The 18269-nt window shown below is 41.5% G+C and overlaps 2 non-coding genes across 2 annotated transcripts; one reads left to right on the plus strand and one right to left on the minus strand.

The window, feature by feature from the left end:
• The first annotated feature begins 12138 nt into the window (after nucleotides 1-12138).
• LOC123462419 lies at nucleotides 12139-12245 on the plus strand. The gene has a single exon (XR_006638241.1). It is a non-coding gene; the product is annotated as a U6 spliceosomal RNA (small nuclear RNA).
• Nucleotides 12246-13405: 1160 nt separating this feature from the next.
• On the minus strand, nucleotides 13406-13512 carry LOC123462409. Its single transcript, XR_006638231.1, has one exon. It is a non-coding gene; the product is annotated as a U6 spliceosomal RNA (small nuclear RNA).
• Between the last annotated feature and the right edge of the window lie 4757 nt (nucleotides 13513-18269).

Consider the following 18269-nt stretch of genomic DNA (forward strand, 5'->3'; position numbering starts at 1 on the left):
TCTGATTCTAGGAGTTATTTATTTCAAATTATTTTTACCAAACTTATTTATTTTTATTTTATTGTTTTTTTCAGGTAGGGTTTCACTCTAGCCCAGGTTGACCTGGAACTCACTCTGTAGTTTCAGCTAAATTAATTTTAAAAACATCCTTTGTTAAAAATGAAGATACAGAGCTGAAGAGACAGCTTAGCAGTTAAGGTGCTTGCCTGAGAAGCCCAAGGACCCATGTTCTACTCTCCAAATCCCATGTTAGCCAGATGCACAAAAGTGAGAAAAGCACAAGGTTGCACATGCCCACTATGTGGTACAAGCATCTGGAGTTCAACTTCAGTGGGTGAGGCCCTGAAGTAACAATTTTCTCTCTCTCCCTCTGTGTCTCTTGCTCTCTGTCTCTCTAAAAAAGAAATGAAGTTACAAGCTGGGCATTGGTGGCACACTCCTTTAATCCCAGCACTCGAGTGTCAGAGGTAGGAGGATTACCATGAGTTTGAGGCCAGTTTAGTTTGAGATTACATAATTCCAGGTCAGTTGAGGTTAGAGCAAGACCCTGCCTTGAAAATCAAAACAAACAAACAAAAACATCAAGACACAAAGCACCTTTAAATCCTAGCACTCTGGAGGCTGAGGTAGGAGGAGCCCTGTGAGTTCAAGGGCAGCCTGAGACTACATAGTGAATTCCAGGTCAGCTTGGGCTAGAGCAAGACCTTAACTTGGAAAAAATAAAAAGAAGAAGAAGAAGAAGAAGACATAAACATACATATCAGCCAAGGCTTATACAGGGTTGAGGTCAAGTTAATTAACACCACTGTCTTCCACCTCCACAACTTGGATCTCTGGAAGGTTCAGGGCATGGAACTGTTCTTTCCTTTCCTATGATAACAAGGTGTTTTGTAATATGCCTGAAGGACCTGCCTAGGACTCTTTTTTTTTTGTAAGGTAGGGCCTCACTCTAGCCAGGCTGACCTAGGATTCATTATGTAGTCTTGGGGTGGTCTTGAACTCACGATGATCCTCCTACCTCTGCCTCCCGAGTGCTGGGATTAAAGGTGTGCACCACCACGCCCAGTTCCTAGGACTCTTCTTAAGAAGATGGCACTTCAGAAGTATTTCAGTAGTAGTTTGCTTGGGGTCATACTATTTTTTCTTCCCATCATAGGTTTGCTTCTGAGCAGACAATGTGCCATGAATAGTCTCTATAGAAATGAAAACTCTTCAGAGTTGGTTCCTGTCTTTGTAACTTTTAAGGAGTTCATTGAGGCCTGCAAGATCCCCTTTCCTCAACTATGCAATCTTGTCTCCAGTCTGCTGTATCCTGTGAGTCCCCTGTTGGATATGTGGTCTATCTCTGACTAACACATTGCTAGGTGGTGCATGTCTAGGTAGCGCATTCAGCAGCTGTGCTAGAAATCTGCCATAGCACCAATGTGTGCTGCTTTACTTCTTGGGAACATGTTAACATGCATGCCACAAACTAATTCTGCATGAAAGCAAAGCCTCAACTTGATCATGAGAACAGCTCAGTCAGTCCTGGGTAGACTGTCTGTAAAAGGCTTATTGGAGAAGAGGTATTGCTAGGCATTTAAAAAACTATTTAAAAGAGAAAGTGGGAGAGAATGGGTGTGCTAGGGCCTGTTGCTGCTGCAAATGAACTCCAGACACATGTGCTACTTTGTGCATCTGGCTTTATGTGGGTACTGGGGAGTCGAACCTGAGCAAGTGCCTTTAACCACTGAGCTAGTGTCCCATCCCATTGCTAGGCATTTTGATTATCATTTTATTTCATTAAATTGCTGAGTACATGCTGAGTTACAAGAAATAATATTCAATATATAGTTTCCAAGTGTCTGCTCTGTCTAAGGCAATGTGGGGAGGGGGAGCTCTGAGGACACAAAAATGAACCAGCTGCCAATCTCTATCATTACAGAGGTAGTAGTCTAATAAGGGGCCAAGGTAAGACATACCTAGATAATTATTCAAGGCATTATATGATATAAACTATGGGAAAACAGAGGGAAAATGAAAAAAGGTTACTTCAGTATCTTATGAGCCAGGCATGTATATACACCATCTTCAGTAGCATTATATAAGTATGTCTACCCTCAACTCAAGGAGCTGTTAGCAAGCACAAAGCATCCAAGATCACACTATTTAATGGAAGCTAAGATTCAAATTCTGATAACCTGCCATGAGGCATGTGTTTCTAACAACCTTGAAGGTTAAGAGCTATGTAATCTACTAAAAAGAGAATTATGATTTTTGCCATGTTAGGTGCTAAGGAAGTGCTCTACCATTGAGTTACCCCAGGGGATTTTCATGAACTTTGTGTCTCAGAGGGATGGGGTGGGGAGTTAAACCATTTTATGATCTGAATGAATTTTTTTTTTTTTTTTTTTTGCAGCCAGAACACAGGGGAAAGTGTGATCAGCAAGTATTTCTGTGTCTCCATCATTCTCAGACTCTGCCTTTAAGAGATGCAATAATGGTACCAAACTGCCTGTATTTACTGAAAAGAAAACTAATAAATTAAATTTAAAAAAAAAAAGAGATGCAAGTGACTGAGCTGTGTTAATCACAAAAGTACTGGACCTCTGAATATATTCTCATGAAGCAGAACAAAAAAAAAAAATCTAACTTAACCCGACTGTATAAATTACAGAGCCTACATTTTTCTTATTAATACCACTATCTATATAAGTGATCTTTTTGACTCTTCCTATTCTTTTCAGGTGCCGACCGTACAGCCCCAGTTGCCTGTGTCAAGTTAATTGCATGTCTTCATTTGCATTCCTGATTCATGGTTTCTCAAAAGCTACCATCCCGACTGTCACCATCTCCCTGGGCAAATGAATACAAACACAGACTTTCATCATACACAGGCTCAGCTGACATTGCTGCACAGGTTTCTCTTGCACATAGTTGTGTGATGCAGTAGGGATGCTTAGAAGATTAACCAGGGATCGCTTCTTGGCCTTTTGGCTAAGATCAAGTGAAGATTAGCCAGGAAATGACAACTCAATGCTCTCTGCTCTAATTTTCATTCTCAAAGTCAGTCAGTCACTGGGCAGACTGTGGCTCCTGGCAGGCGCCTCAGTTTCTATGTAGGCAATGACTAATCCTGCTTATTACCTGCTATCTTCCCTGAACTGCACAGAGTTTACTAAAGAATGACAGTATTATTTCTTAAAATGGTATAGCCCATTGTAAGAATCTAAAACACTTGGAAATGCATTTTGTTCATGTTTTACCTTGTATAGTTCTTGTTTGAGAAAATTGGGGTTTGACATCATCTGAGACCATAGTTGAGAGTACTATAATTTTAGCTTTTAATTAATGTCAAACATAGCCAAAACTTGAATGGCTAGTATGGTAACCCCATAGACTTGGGGCTGGGGAAGAGGAGATGTCACTGGGGTAGATGCATCTTAAGTCTAGCCCTACTACGCATATTCAGAGCAGTTGGAGCTCGGGCTGTTCTTGCTTGTTGGTGGTGCTGTCTGTTGGTGGTGTCTCTTTGCTTGGATCTATGAAAGGGAGCCAGTTTCTTCTGCCATTGATGGTGCTCCCCTGGACTACATAAGCCTGAATTAAGCCCCTTTCCTCCCATAAACTGGTTGGATGTTTGCCCTAGCAATGTGGAGCTGACTGCAACACCTAGAATCTTTTTTCTGATCCTTGATTTTTTTTTAAAAAAAATTTTGTTGTTGTTGTTGTTTATTTGAGAGACAGAAAAAAATGGGTATACCAGCGCCTCCAGCCACTGCAAATGAACTCCAGATGCATGTGCCACCTTGGGCATCTGGTTTACATGGGTCCTGGAGAATGGAGCCTCAAACTGGGGTCCTTAGGCTTCACAGGCAAGCACTTAATCGCTAAGCCATTTCTCCAGCCCTGGTCCTTGTTTTTTTTTTTTTTTTTTTTTTTTTTTTTTTACTTATTTGAAAGAGAGAGAGAGAGAGAGAGAGAGAATCAGTGCTCCAGGACCTCTAGCTACTGAAAATGAACTCCAGATGCATGCACTACCTTGTACATCTGGCTTACATGGGTACTGGGAATTGAACCTGGGTCCTTAGGTTTTGCAGGCAAGCACCTTTACTGCTAAGCATCTCCCCAGCTCTCTGTTCCTTTTTTGATGAGGACCAATATAAATGTTGAAAAAAAAGCAACAACACTACTGGATGGCAGCAGATGCTTAAAAATTGATGAAATAATGTGAGCAACTGCAATGGCTGAAACCATTCCAATGCAATAGGTGCTAGCAAGGCTTTTAGAGCATGAAAGTTTACTCCCTGTAACATTCTGGATGTGATCCTTTTCAAGGATCATTTCAAGCTTAAAAAAATTTTCAGAGCCGGGCGTGGTGGTGCACGCCTTTAATCCCAGCACTCAGGAGGCAAAGGTAGGAGGATCGCCATGAGTTCAAGGCCACAGAGACTACAGAGTTAATTCCAGGTCAGCCTGGACCAGAGTGAGACCTTACCTCGAAAAACCAAAAAAAAAAAAAAAAAAAAAAAAAATCTCAGGTCTGGAGAGATTGCTTAGTGGTTAAGGTGTTTGCCTGTGAAGTCTAAGAACCCAGGTTTAATTCCCCAGTACCCACATAAGCCAAATGCACAAGGTGGCACATGTGTCTGGAGTTTGTTTGCAGTGGCTGGAGAACTGGTGCACCCATTCTCTATCTGCTTCTTTCTCAAATAAAAAAGATAAAATATGTTTTAAAAATTCTCAGTCATTGACTAATATACACCCTCGATATTCAAGCAGAGGAAAAAGTGAGACTGCCTGTGAAAAGGAGGGATGATAACAGATCTCAGTAGTGTCATGCTTTCTTTAAATACATGGTCCATGTGCTCTGAATTTGTGTATAATGATCTAATGGCCATCAATTTGTCCTTTTACTTAAGAGTGTGTGAGAGGGCTGGAGAGATGACTTAGTAGTTAAGGTGCTTGCCTGCAAAGCCTAAGGATACAGGTTTGATTCTGCAAAACCCATGTAAGCCAGAAGCCCAAGGTAGCACATGTGTCTGGAGTTTGTTTGCAGTGGCTGGAGGCCCTGGCTCACTCACTCTCTCTCTCTCTCCTCCATTTCTCTTTCTTTTAAGTAATTTTTTTTTTGTTGTTGTTGTTGTTTGAGGTAAGGTCTCACTCTAGCCCAGGCTGACCTGAAATTCACTATGTCGTCTCAGGGTGGCCTCGAACCCATGGCGATCCTCCTACTTCTGCCTCTCGAGTGCTCGGATTAAAGGCGTGCACTACCATGCCTGGCCCTTAAATAAAATATTTTTAAGTGTGTGAGAAAATAAAGTGTACATAAGTGTACACTGGCGAAATAGGGCTTCATGTTCTCATGTGTTGAAACTGTTTTCATTGTACAATGAAAGAAGTGGGTGAGAGTTGATCTTTGAGATTATAATGGAGCTAAACACAGTATAATTTGACATGCAATTACATGTGCTTCACACACCCTTTCTCAGAAATGAGTAAAATATGGTCAAATTGTTCATTTTCTCCATTATGTTCATAGACACCATACATTATCTCCTCTATTTGCACACATTTTCATTATTTGTTTCTTTTACACCTAAGTAGAACTCCAACAGTCAAGAGGTGAAGTGTTGTGATCATTGCTGAACCTGGTGCCAAGAACATTGCCTGGCACCTAAATAAATCCTTATTAAATAAAGTCATTAATGTAAATTGAAAAATATTCAGAGGTTATGTATTTATTTCTCAACTTCTCAAAGTGCAAGGTGTGCCAGCTAAGGGAGATTAATACATAGTTAGTTTTTTAAATTTATTTTTTGGTTTTTCAATGCAGGATCTTGCTGTAGTCCAGGCTGACCTGGAATTAGTCTCAGGCTGGGCTCAAACTCTCAGTGATCTTCCTACCTCAGCCTCCCAAGTGCTGGAATTAAAGGTGTGTGGCACCATACCCAGCAAAAGGTAGAAATTTATACCATTCCAGAAAGTTCTCTTTTACAATTTTCTACTCAGGTCTCAATGACTTCCTCTAAGACAGGCCATATGCATCCAAGAATAGCTATGGATGCAACCACACATGTTTGTACATGACAATGTCATATCATGATGTCAAAAGTTTAGACAAGACTGCCCTAAGCATTGCTGTTATGATATCTACCACTTCTAGATGAGCTGTGCTTGCTCATGGATTGTATGAGTGGGCTCATGCTACCTGTGTGCCTTCAGGTTTGCCTTTGTGTGGTATGCCTGTGAAATGCATCTGCAATGTACAAATCAGTAACATGCTGCTTCTTATTGCTGGACAGTACTCCAGGGTTTTAATATGCTACAGTCCACCTAGTCTATTGCTAATGGTTTTAATTAGAGTGATAATCTTAAGTAATTAAGATATGAGCCTAAAACATCTGGATAATCAGCTTATAATTACTGCTATTTCAATACAAATTCACATTTATTTTGTTTTGTCATCTTACTGAGCTCACAGACCATCAGACTGACAATCTTCTTAACTGGCTGCCATTAGGTTGACATGCCCTACTTTCTAAATGACAGCCATGCCCAGTGTCTGTAACTATACTTGTATTGAATTATTTCGCTATGGAGACAAAACTTTTTTAAAATTTTTATTTATTTATTTGACAGAGAAAGAGGGAGAGAGGGAGAGAATAAGCATCCCAGGGCCTCCAGCCACTGAAAACAAACTCCAGACATGTGCACCCCCTTGTGCATCTGGATAACGTGGGTCCTGGGGAATCGAACCTGGGTCATTTGGCTTTACAGGTAAACGCCTTAACCACTAAGCCATCCCTCCAGCCCGACAAAATGTTTTTAATGTGTAATTTTTTATTGACAATTTCTATACTTCCAGACAACAAACCATGATAATTCCCTCCTCTCCCCTACTTTCCCCTTCCCAACTCCACTCTCCATCATATCCCCTCCTTCTCTCCATTAGTCTCTCTTTTATTTTGATGTTACCATCTTTTCCTCCTATTATGAGCATCTTGTGAAGGATTTTTCCCCCCAAGTGATTGTATACACATGAATAACATTTTCAATAACCAGGACTTTAGTTTCCTATGTTTTAATAAATCACATCATGCAAATGATATGTCACTGAGTAATAGAATGTGTGGTAGGGTAGGATCTAATGAGAAATGAACAGAGGCAGACTGAATAATGTAAATAATATGTTTATATCAAACCAAAGCCAATGCTTTCAGATAATGCTGTACAAATAAAGGTTTAACATTAATTTGAATGCTTCAAATTGGAAACAGAATGGAAGCAATAATAATAAAGCTTGGTTTCTGATTAATTTTGACATGGAGTGGATGACTTTCAGCATAACAAACCTCATCCAGAGCAGACATGATGCTGAGTCTGTCTGAAAAACAAGACACGTGACGCCTGTGTCAGACTAGTTTCACCATAGGAACCTGTCTGCCTTGTTTTAGGGATAAGAGAGAATTTCTGAGTACACAGACTGTTTGGTAATCTTTTTCTCTCCTGCCAATAGTTGAAATAATGGCCAAACTGGGAAAGCTTACTACTTAACAGTCAATTAGGACTGGAAGTAAACAAAAAAAGTTTAAAAATATTTGGAGGAATTTGAAATTAAGTTCATGTGATTTTTTTTCTTGTTTCAAATTTCAGCATAATTTGATTGGATTATATATTTAAGACTGATTTAAACTATATTGTTATGTCAACTTTGTGTTAAGTTAAATATATCTTTAAAGATCTATCAAGTAACATTAGCATTCAAGGATCTCTCTCTAGTAGTTTTAAAGTAAGAGTCCTGATAGTCTCATTTCATACTCTCAGATTCCACTATTATGTGCCATGTCCTGGGGCTACATTCTTCCACCAGCAAACTCAATAGTGGTGATTGAGCTGCAGGCAAACACATACATCATCTACTGCAATAAGTTAATGTTGTTAATTTGAATTTGTTGAGTTGTAGTTTTATTTGTAAATCTGCTTTGGGTAGAATTTTTTCTTTTTTAGATTTTTTTTTTTGGCTATAATTGTACAATAGCTAAAGAATAATGAATTTATTCTTGATTTTCTGTTTATGTACTTAAATAATATTTGAAGTCATTTAAGTAACATTGGAACTATAGGGAGAATATCTTGCTTAAAAGGTAGTGGCTCACGCTTAAATCCCAGCACTCAGGAGGCAGAGGTAGGAGGACCACCATGAATTTGAAGCCACTCTGAGGATGCATAGCAAATTCCATGTCAGCCTGAGCTAGAGTGAGACCCTATCTCGAAAAACAAACAACAACAAAAAAAAACCAAAATTACTTGTAAAAAAGTCTGTTAACATTACATTGTTCATAATGCCATGATTCTAAAATTGAGTTCTCTTGCTATTTCTGACATATGTAATAATGAAAAATAAGGTAAAAATTGCCCCTTCCCCAATAAATTTGATTTCTTACAATTTCTTTCTTTTTTCTTTTTTTTTCTTTTTACAGGGTCTCACTCTAGTCCAGGCTGACCTGGAATTAACTATGTAGTCTAAGGGTAGCCTCAAACTCATGGTGTTCCTCCTACCTCTGCCTCCCGAGTGCTGAGATTAAAGGCATGTGCCACCATGCCTGGCTGACTTCTTAAAATTTCTTTTGTGTAGTGTATAACTTTTGTCATTTCAGAATAGAAAGAGTTTGTAAATGATCTTTGTGGAGTATAGCTTGATTTTGAAGGAGTTAACTTTAAGGGACATCAAGGTCACGAGCCCATAACTCTGACATCCTTCTGTTATTTAACTTGTACCCTTTAACAAACTGTTTAGTTATAAAGTTTTTAAAAGAGCATGAAAAGGTTTTGATATATCTCTTTAAATCATAAAATTGAACATCAATTTACTATTTCTTTTAAAAAATATGTTATCTTTATTTATTTGAGAGAGAGAGAGAGAGGCAGATAGAAAAAGAGCAAATGAACACACTAGGGTCTCCAGCCACTGCAAACAAACTCCAGACACATGCACTACCTTGTGTATCTGGCTCAGTAGATTCTTGGGGAATCAAGTCTGGGTCCTTTGGCTTTGCAGGCAACTGCTTTAACCGTTAAGCCATCTCTCCAGCCCCAATTTACTATTTATTAATAGCTTTGAATTCAGAAATAGTTTATTGAAAGATAGGTTATTAGAAGAATTATATCAAAGCATTTCTTTTGCTTGTAATTGTGCAATTTAACACAAAGGCATGCCTTTTGAAATTAATTTTTTTGGGGGGAGGGATGAACGTAGTGCTTTTACCAAAGCTATGAAAAAAAAAAAAACTGTAAACACAAAGAAAGATGGGTTTAGCAATAATAATCCCTGTAGACTTTCTTTTCTGTTTTTGTCCCAGCAAACTAGCAGCTCTTACGTGATTTCACACTATTTTCTTTGTATATATCAGAAAGATTGATACCAATTAACCAACTTCTCAAAATTTTATGACTCTTCCTTTAAAATATTGTGTCATCAGAGGCTCTCAAGACCTCATCACTGAAGTAGACCTAAAGAGAACCCAACATGGCTCAGGGAAATTAGCGGAAGAGGGGGTGGAAAGATTGTTAGAGCCATATACTGGGACATTATGTACAGAGACATTGCCTCTCCCCCATAAATAATGGCTACCCCCACAATGCACAACCCACAATCCCCAAAGAGGAGGGTCTCTTCAGAGGGGGGAGGCTGAGGATGGTACCAACATTGCTGTATACACACTGCGTACATAACTAATAAAAAAATATTGTGTCACATTTGGGGGAAAGGTGGGATGACAGAAGGAAAAGAAGAGCCAAAACTCTGCCTGGAGAGATGGGTTAGTGGTTAAAGCACTTGCCTGTGAAGCCTAATGACCCAGGTTTTATTCCCCAGGACCCACAACTCTGGAGTTCGTTTGCAGTGGCTAGAGGCCATGGCACACCCATTCTCTACCTGCCTCTTTCTCTCTCATTCTCTGCCTCTTTCTCTCTCTACCCCTCTCTCAAATAAATAAATAAAGTAATAAAAGAAAAACATTTGTTATTTTGTATGCTATCTTCTTTGTTAATGGTGCTATTTTTTAAAAAATTTTTTTTTGTTCATTTTTATTTCTTTGAGAACAACAGAGAGAGAAAGAGGCAGATAAAGAGAGAGAGAGAATGGGCCCGCCAGGGCCTCCAGACACTGCAGACGAACTCCAGACGCGTTCGCCCCCTTGCGCATCTGGCTAATGTGGGTCCTGGAGAGTCGAGCCCCAAACCAGGGTCCTTAGGCTTCACAGGCAAGTGCTTAACCGCTAAGCCATCTCTCCAGCCCTAATGGTGCTATTTTATCCATTCTTAAAAAAAAAACAACAAACACTTTTTATTTATTTATTTGAGAGAGAGAGAGAGAGAAAGAGGCAGAGAGGGAGAGAAAAAACGGGCACTCCAGGGCCTTCAGCCACTGCAAACGAACTCCAGACACATTTGCCCCCTGGTGCATCTGGCTTACGTGGGTGCTGGGGAATCAAACTGAGGTCCTTTGGCTTTGTAGGCAAACACCGTAACCACTAAGCCATCTCTTCAGCCCCTCATTATTACTTATTTGTTAATTTTAAGCATTTCATTTTGCCTATTTATTTACTTACTTACTTGGGGTATATGTGGGAAGGAGTACGCCAGGGTCTACCGTCACTGCAAATAAATGCCAGACACAGGGACCACTTATTTAATTATTTGTAAGCAGAGAAACAGAAAGAACGGGAGAGAGGGGGATCTGCATAAGAACTCTGCACGATGTGCCATTTGGCGCACATGTCTTTTTGTGGGTACTCATGAGAGGTCTCACTCTAGCTCAGGCTAGCCTCAAACTTATCCAAGTAACAGTAAGTGCCTGGATAAATGGCCTGTGTTTCTTTTTCTTGTTTTTTTTTTTTTTTTTTCCAAGGCAGAATATCTACCATCTAGCTCCGGCTGGCCTGGAACTTCCTTTTTTAAATTTTATTTTATTTTAAATTTTGTGTCTTTCATAGGCTGGCCTCCAACTCGGTATGTAAAGACAGCAGGCAAGGCTGGCTTTGGGACTCTTGATTCTCCTTTCTCCACTTTCCAAGAGTTAGGATTGCAGGCCTGAGTCACCGCAGTCGGGTAATGGTGCTACTTCACAGCAACCCAAGCAAACCTTTGCCCTTACTTCTGAGAAATACCGAAACCATATCCATAACCAGAGTGTTGACCTTCCCCCTCACTTCACAACGCGCGGGGCTACGACTCCAACAGCAATATTTTTGTTGTCGTTAATGTCAGAATATTTGACGCCAATATGATATTTCTTGCAAGTAGGCCCGTCCTTCACCACGTTTATATCCTATCAGGGCTAACATACTGTGCGCAAATATGTCGCTAATATTCACGGAGCGCCACCGTACAGGTAACAGCGAGCGTGTCCTTCCGGGGCTACAGAGGCGGCCTTCAGCCGTCCAGTGTTCCGGAAGTTTGGTTGCTAGGCGCAATGACAGCGACCTGGGGGGGAGGCGGGGAAACACCTGTGAAGGGGCGTGGCCTCTCCCGGTCAGCGGCGCCTGCGCAGAATGCACACAGGCCTGCCTTACCTGTGGGGGCGGGGCGGGGGCGTGGACCGCCTCTCTTCCTCCGGCGTGGAAAGGACGCGGCGGGGCGGCGTAGAGGGTGACCTTTGATGGGGCCCCCACAGTTCCAGAACCGAGTACGCTAGTCGTGGGGGAGAGTCGCCTCGAGGGCTGGGCTGTGTCCGAACTGTGGAACGTTGGCAACAATTTCCTATTTTTATCGACGGGCCCTTCCTAGTCTCAGGGTTTCAGGGACTTCGCAAGCTCCCAGGTCCACTTCAAAAAATCCCTCCGCTCCCGGGCTCCGAGGCTCGCGCTTGCCCCACGGACGGAGCGCCATAAAGCTCACCCCCGACCTAGGACCCAGAAGAAGCCCCGCTCCCGACGTGCCCCGGGCGCTCATTTGCATGTCTCACCCCACAGGTGAGCTCCGCGGTCCCGCGGGGACATTGGTCGGAGCGCAAATGCACGAGCCTCGTGATGGAGCTGCGGCGCATTGGTGGGACTACACGCTGAGAAGGATGGAAGGTGCACAGGGATAATCACCATAACCAAGAAGGAGCCCACGTTTCTGAACTCTATATATGCAGTGGGCGACAACAGTAGCGTGCTCGCTTCGGCAGCACATATACTAAAATTGGAACGATACAGAGAAGATTAGCATGGCCCCTGCGCAAGGATGACACGCAAATTCGTGAAGCGTTCCATATTTTGTTCCTCCTGGGCAAGGTGCTAGGAAGAGTCTGGTATTTGCATCTTATGCATCTGCTTTATCTACCTATCTATCTCTATTTTTGAATGTGCTTTTAAGATGTGTTTCCCAGCACCAAATCGAACGTGTCAATACCTCATACACGAGACCCCAAACACCTTCCAGGGTACTTAATAGCAATTTATGATTGTTGGGAGGGTGAGTCGTGTTCATCAGCGATGTAGCCTTTAGTAAACTGCCCGTCCTACAGTAAGTAACCTAACGACTAATGGGTTTATCAAAAAAGCATGAAAATAGGATGAAGATTAAGGGAGAAAAATGTTAGTGGAAGAGAGAGGGAAATTGGGGGAATAAGGTAAAATACAATATATACATGTATGTAAGTGTAAAAAATAGGACTGAAAAAATTTTAATGCTTTTCAAATCTGCTTTTTAAAAAATAAATGCTTTTAATTATTTGGAGCAGGGAATGTGAGTATGGGCACGCTAGGGCCTTTGGCCACTGCAAACGAACTCCAGATGCATACCACTTTGTGCATCTGGTTTTATGTGGTTAGTTGGGAACTGAACCCTGGCTGACAAGGCATCGCAAGCAAACACCTTTAACCCCCGAGCGATGCATCTCCCCAGCCCACAAATCTGCTTTTAACTTAAGCAACTTCTTATCAAAATTCCCATCACAACCCACCCGGTTGCCAGAATTTCTAAAAGCCCTTTGGAGGCTCCGGGGAATGGGTTTGCTCTCTCAGCTGATATTCTATTGCTTCCAGAGCTCCAGAGCCAGTCCGGTAATGCCAACCTGTAGCCCCTGCCTCTGTGCAGCCCGAGGTCAAGAGACACAAGGTAGGCATAAGAAATGAGCGCTCTTGCTCCTTCCTTCAGTGAGGAGTTATCACTCTAGCAAACCAGGCGGTATTCTACATGAACTCCTGGAGTTCGTGCTGCCAGTTTCAGAATTATAGAGAGATGCAGGGTGCCATTTTCTTATTTCAGGTTAAATATTAACACATTTTCACATGGTTATCCCACATACAACTCAGCTGCAGTTGCATTTCTCAGACTGCTCTAACAATACATATCCTTGCAGTGAAAACCATAATTCTGATATTGGGTGCTAACACTCCATTTCCCTTGACATGAAAGAATCCTTAAAGGAAAGAACAAAAATATGGAACGCTTCACGAATTTGCGTGTCATCCTTGCGCAGGGGCCATGCTAATCTTCTCTGTATCGTTCCAATTTTAGTATATGTGCTGCCGAAGCGAGCACGCTACAACTATCGCCCACGGTATATATAGAGTTCAGAAACGTGAGCTTCTTCTTAGTTATGGTGACTGTTCCTGCACCATTCCCGTCTATCCCACCGTGTAGTATAGTTCCACCATGCGCCGTAAAAGCACCCCGAAGCTCGCTTAGTTGCGCTCCGAGCCAGTGTCTCTAGGACAGTGTATCCCACCTTTGGACATGCAAATGAGCGCCCGAGGCACGCCGGGTAAAGGGCTTCCTCCCAGCCCTAGGTCGGGCGGTGAGCGCGCTAGCGCCGGGCAGGGCCAAGCGGGTAGTGGGGAGGTGGGGGCGAGGGGGGGGGTGCAGGTTACTTTGTCTAGGGGGCTGCTGCAAGCTGTACTTAGCCTTGGGACAGCACATCCTCAGCTGAGAACATCAAATGTAAAAACAAGACAAACTCCTAATCCCCTGACCATTATCACACCTAGAAAAGTTCATGTAATTCCTTAATTTTACCCAGTATTCAGTTCAAGTTCAAATTTCCTTACTGTTTAAAAAATGTTATATAGTTTAGTCATAAAGGCCGACACTAGGCCCACGTGGCATTTGATTGCTAATACATATGCGTCTCAACTGTCTAACAATCACCATTCGTTTCTCTTCATGTCGTTGACTTATTGAGGAAATGAACTATCTGCCCAGTGATATATCTTGGATTTGGTTCATTTCTCATGAGGTCATTTAATTTGCTTATTCACCCTATCTTGAAAATTTATGCTTATGCAAAAAGGGTTAGGTCCCAAGTACATTTTTTGGTGCCTAGGTGATTTTTAGAGTGTGTGTTTGTATTGCGTGATGCCCAACTCTGACCCCTCTAGGTTCTGGGGGGCAGCAGCCTGTCCTCTCCCTGATAAAGCTTCTGTGAATCTTTCCCTTAGTGGTTTTACACTACAATAATAAACATTTTCCAGGCACAGGGTCTAGTGGGAATGGTTTGTTTTTAACCATTGGTTTATGCAAGTGAATTAAGAGATTAGAGGATGCCTTGGGGAAATGGTTTAGCTGTTAAGGCTCTTGTCTGCAAAGCCAAAGGTTCGATTCCCCTAAGACCCACATAAGCCAGCTACACAAGGCGGCGCATATGTCTGGAGTTTACAGCAGTTAAAGGTCATGGCGAGAGAATCTCTCTCTCTCTCTCTCTCTCTTCCCTCTCACACACACTTAATGAAACAAGTAAATAAATGAGATGAAAGGAGGAAAAGAAATGATAAAGGCTGAGTCTCTGGAACATTTGATCCTGTAAATTGGTGCTTTCCATATTGTGGTTATTGTGGTCACTCCAGTAACAAATTGCCTTTCTCACTTAAACTGGATTGGTTATGTTTCCTCACTGCTCAAGGGGTCTTTTGGGACACCTTAATGCTAGTCCTTCATCCTGAGGGGCCAGGCCACCTACGTTGCTGTCCTTCATCTACACTTTCTGTTAAATTAAGGAGTTAAGCAAAAATACCTTTTCTTCTTCCCATTCATCTCAGTTTGAATGATTTTTTTTTTCTGGGTATCTTTTACTTGTTGTTTTCTGAAAGCCTCATCCATTAGGACAATGTACTAGGTAGGCGTGTTTACACTTAACATCTTGGATTTCCATACTGTGGTCTTCCATTTTTTGTTACACAGATCTCTTCCTCTACCCCTCCTCCAGCTCTCTTGCTCATTTACCCAGTTCCTCTGTGGTTTCAGCTGCGGCCAGGGTGAACTATGCTGGGTTGTTTATTTCCTCATGTCCTGCTCCCATTTGAAAAAAAGAAGCAGATTCTCCAACACAGAGAGAAGTCAACACTGGTTAAATGGAATAAGTATCATTAATTTAGAAAGAATTTAGAGGGTGTAGGTCCTCTTGTAGCCCAAGATTAGTGGGAGCTTGACACTGGCCAGCAGAATCATTATTTAGATATGATTCTGACTTGTTTCCCAATTCCAGATATTGTTTCCTTTCCACTGAGTGGATCCACTAGCCAATCCAAGAGCAGTTGGTTACCCACCATGGCTGTGTGCCAGTATTGCACTTGTGTGAGCATCATGTCAGCTTGATTGCTTCTGAGTTGCAGTCCAGTTCGCATTGCTGGTAGAAATCACCCAACAAAGAGCAGCTTCTGGGAAAAAGAGATTTTTGCTTAAAGGCTCAAGGGAAGCTCCACAATGGCAGGGGAAAACGATGGCATGAGCAGAGGGTGGACATCACCCTCTGGCCAACATAAGGTGGCCCACAGCAACAGGAGGGTGTGCCAAACACTGGCATGGGGAAATTGGCTATAAAGCCCATAATCCTGCCCCCAACAATACACTTCCTCCAGGAGGCATTAATTTCCTAATATCCATCAGCTGGGAACCTAGCATTCAGAACACCTAAGTTTATGGGGGACACCTGAATCAAACCACCACAGGCACTTAGACTTTGAGTTGCTTGGACAGATGTTGGCCACTTTCTCCCAGTAGCTCATGTAGCGCCTGCCAGCACTAGATGGGTTAACTGTCTGGGACTGGCTCTCTTCTGGATTTCAGCCAGGTGTCTCCATGTTCAGTGCTGATGCTATATAGTATCTTCAACAGTAGGGGCAAACCATTAGCCTCTGGTGGGTAATCAAGTACTCTGACAGAAGTCTGTCTTGTTTGTTTTGGAAGCCCTTGTAGGTCTTTCTGATCAACAGTTTATTGTGGATGTTAACCATGTTCTGGTACAGGGAATTATAGGCCAGTGCCAAAGGAAAAAAAAAAAAGAGAGAGAGCTGAGAGAGAGCGAGAGCGAGAGAGAGAGCGAGAGAGAGAGAGAGAGAGAGAGAGAGAGGAGAAATTTAAAGTTGGGCTTCATTTCACTCTCTCCTGGGCCCTTTGATTCAGTTGCTCCCTCTAAGGTCCTGCTAAGAGTTCAACCATTTAGTCTAATTTCCAGGGTATAGGTTTCTATGGTACCAGTTCAATTTAGGTTCAGTTTTGTGCCCCCCCCACCTTTCCCCTTCCCCCAAACCCTACCTTCCCTGTTGTTCAAGCCTAGAGATGCCTATCAGATATGTCAGCAACTTGGGCTGATCCAGGTTAGGAACTGCAGATGAGTGAGACCATGCAGTGATTGCCTTTCTGTGATTGTGTGAGTCCACTTAGTATGATCTGTTCCAAATTTGACCATTTTTCTACATTTCATCGTGTCATTTTTTTTTCCTACTGCTGAGTAGAATTCCATCATGTAGGTAGACTATATCTTGGTTATCCATTCATCTAATGATGGATTTCAGTTCTTTGCTATTATGAATTGAGTAGCTATAAACATGATTGAGTAAATATCTCTGAACTGAGATGTGGGACTTTTAGGGTAAATGCCCAGTAAGGGAATAACAGAGTCTGCTGGTAATTCTATGTTCATCCTTTTCAGGAGTCTCCATATTGATTTCCATGGTGGTTATATAGTTTACATTCCCACCAACAGTGAATGAGGGTTCCCATTTCTCTACATCCTCACCAACGTTTGCTTTCATTTGATTTTTTAATGTTTGCTATCCTTACTGGGATAAGATGGAATCTCATAGTTGTTTTAATTTGCATTTCCCTAATGGGCAGGGATGTTGAACATTTTCTTAAGAGTGTGTTAGCCATTTGTGATTCTTTCTCTGAGAACGCCCTATTTAATTCTCTGCCCCACTTTTGGAATAGTTGCTTGATTTTTTTATTGTTTAGTTTTTTGAGTTCTTTGTAGATTCTCGATATTAGGCTTCTGTCAGTGGTATAGCTGGCAAAGATTTTCTCCCATTCAGTGGGTAATATATTGGCTCTGCATATGGTATGTTGTCTGTACAAAAACTTTTTAGTTTCATAAGATGCCATTGGTTGAGTGCTTGTTTAATTTTCTGGTCTACTGAGGTTTTGTTCAGGAAGTCTTTTCCCACTCCTATATCATGGAGTGTGCCTCCTGTTTTTTCTTCCAGTAGCTGAAGAGTTTCAGGTCTTATATTGAGGTCTTTAATCCATTTGGATTTGGATTTTGTGTATGGAGACATGAATGGGTCTAATTTCATTTTTTTCACATGTGGCCATCCACTTTGTTCAATGAGTTGTTGAAGATGCTTTCTTTTCTTCAGTCTACATTATTGGCACCTTTATCAAAGATCAAGTAGCTATAGTTACTTAACCTAACATCTGGATCTTCAGTTCTGTTCCATTGGTCTATGTTTTTGTTTTTATGCCAGTCCCATGCTGTTTTTGTTACTATGGCTTTATAATATAGCTTTAGATCAGGCATGGTGACACCTCCAGAGTTCTTTTATTTTGCTGAGGATATGTTTGGATATCTGAGGCCTGCTACCATTCCATATGAATTCTGAGATCATGTTTTTCAATCTCTGTGAAGAATGATGCTGGTATTTTTATTGGTATTACATTAAATTTGTACACTGCTTTTGGTAGAACTGCCATTTTCACAATATTAATTCTACCTATCCAGGCACATGGGAGGTCTTCCCATCTTTTTAAGTCCTCCACAATTTCTTTCTAGAGTTTTTAAAAAATGTTTTTGTTATATAGGTTTTTCATATCCTTGATTAGTGTTATTCCAAGGTATTTAAATTTTTTGTTGCTGTTGAAAAATGGGATAGCCTTACTGACTTCTTTCTCTGTATACTTGTCCTTTGCATATAGAGAAGCTACTGATTTTTGTGCATTGATTTTGTATCCTGCCACTTTACTGAAGGAATTAATCACCTTTAGAAATTTTGAGATGGAGACTTTTTGCTCACTTATGTAAAGGATCA

The sequence above is a fragment of the Jaculus jaculus genome, chromosome 7 (genome assembly GCF_020740685.1).
Source record: "Jaculus jaculus isolate mJacJac1 chromosome 7, mJacJac1.mat.Y.cur, whole genome shotgun sequence".
NCBI classification, from domain to species: domain Eukaryota; kingdom Metazoa; phylum Chordata; class Mammalia; order Rodentia; family Dipodidae; genus Jaculus; species Jaculus jaculus.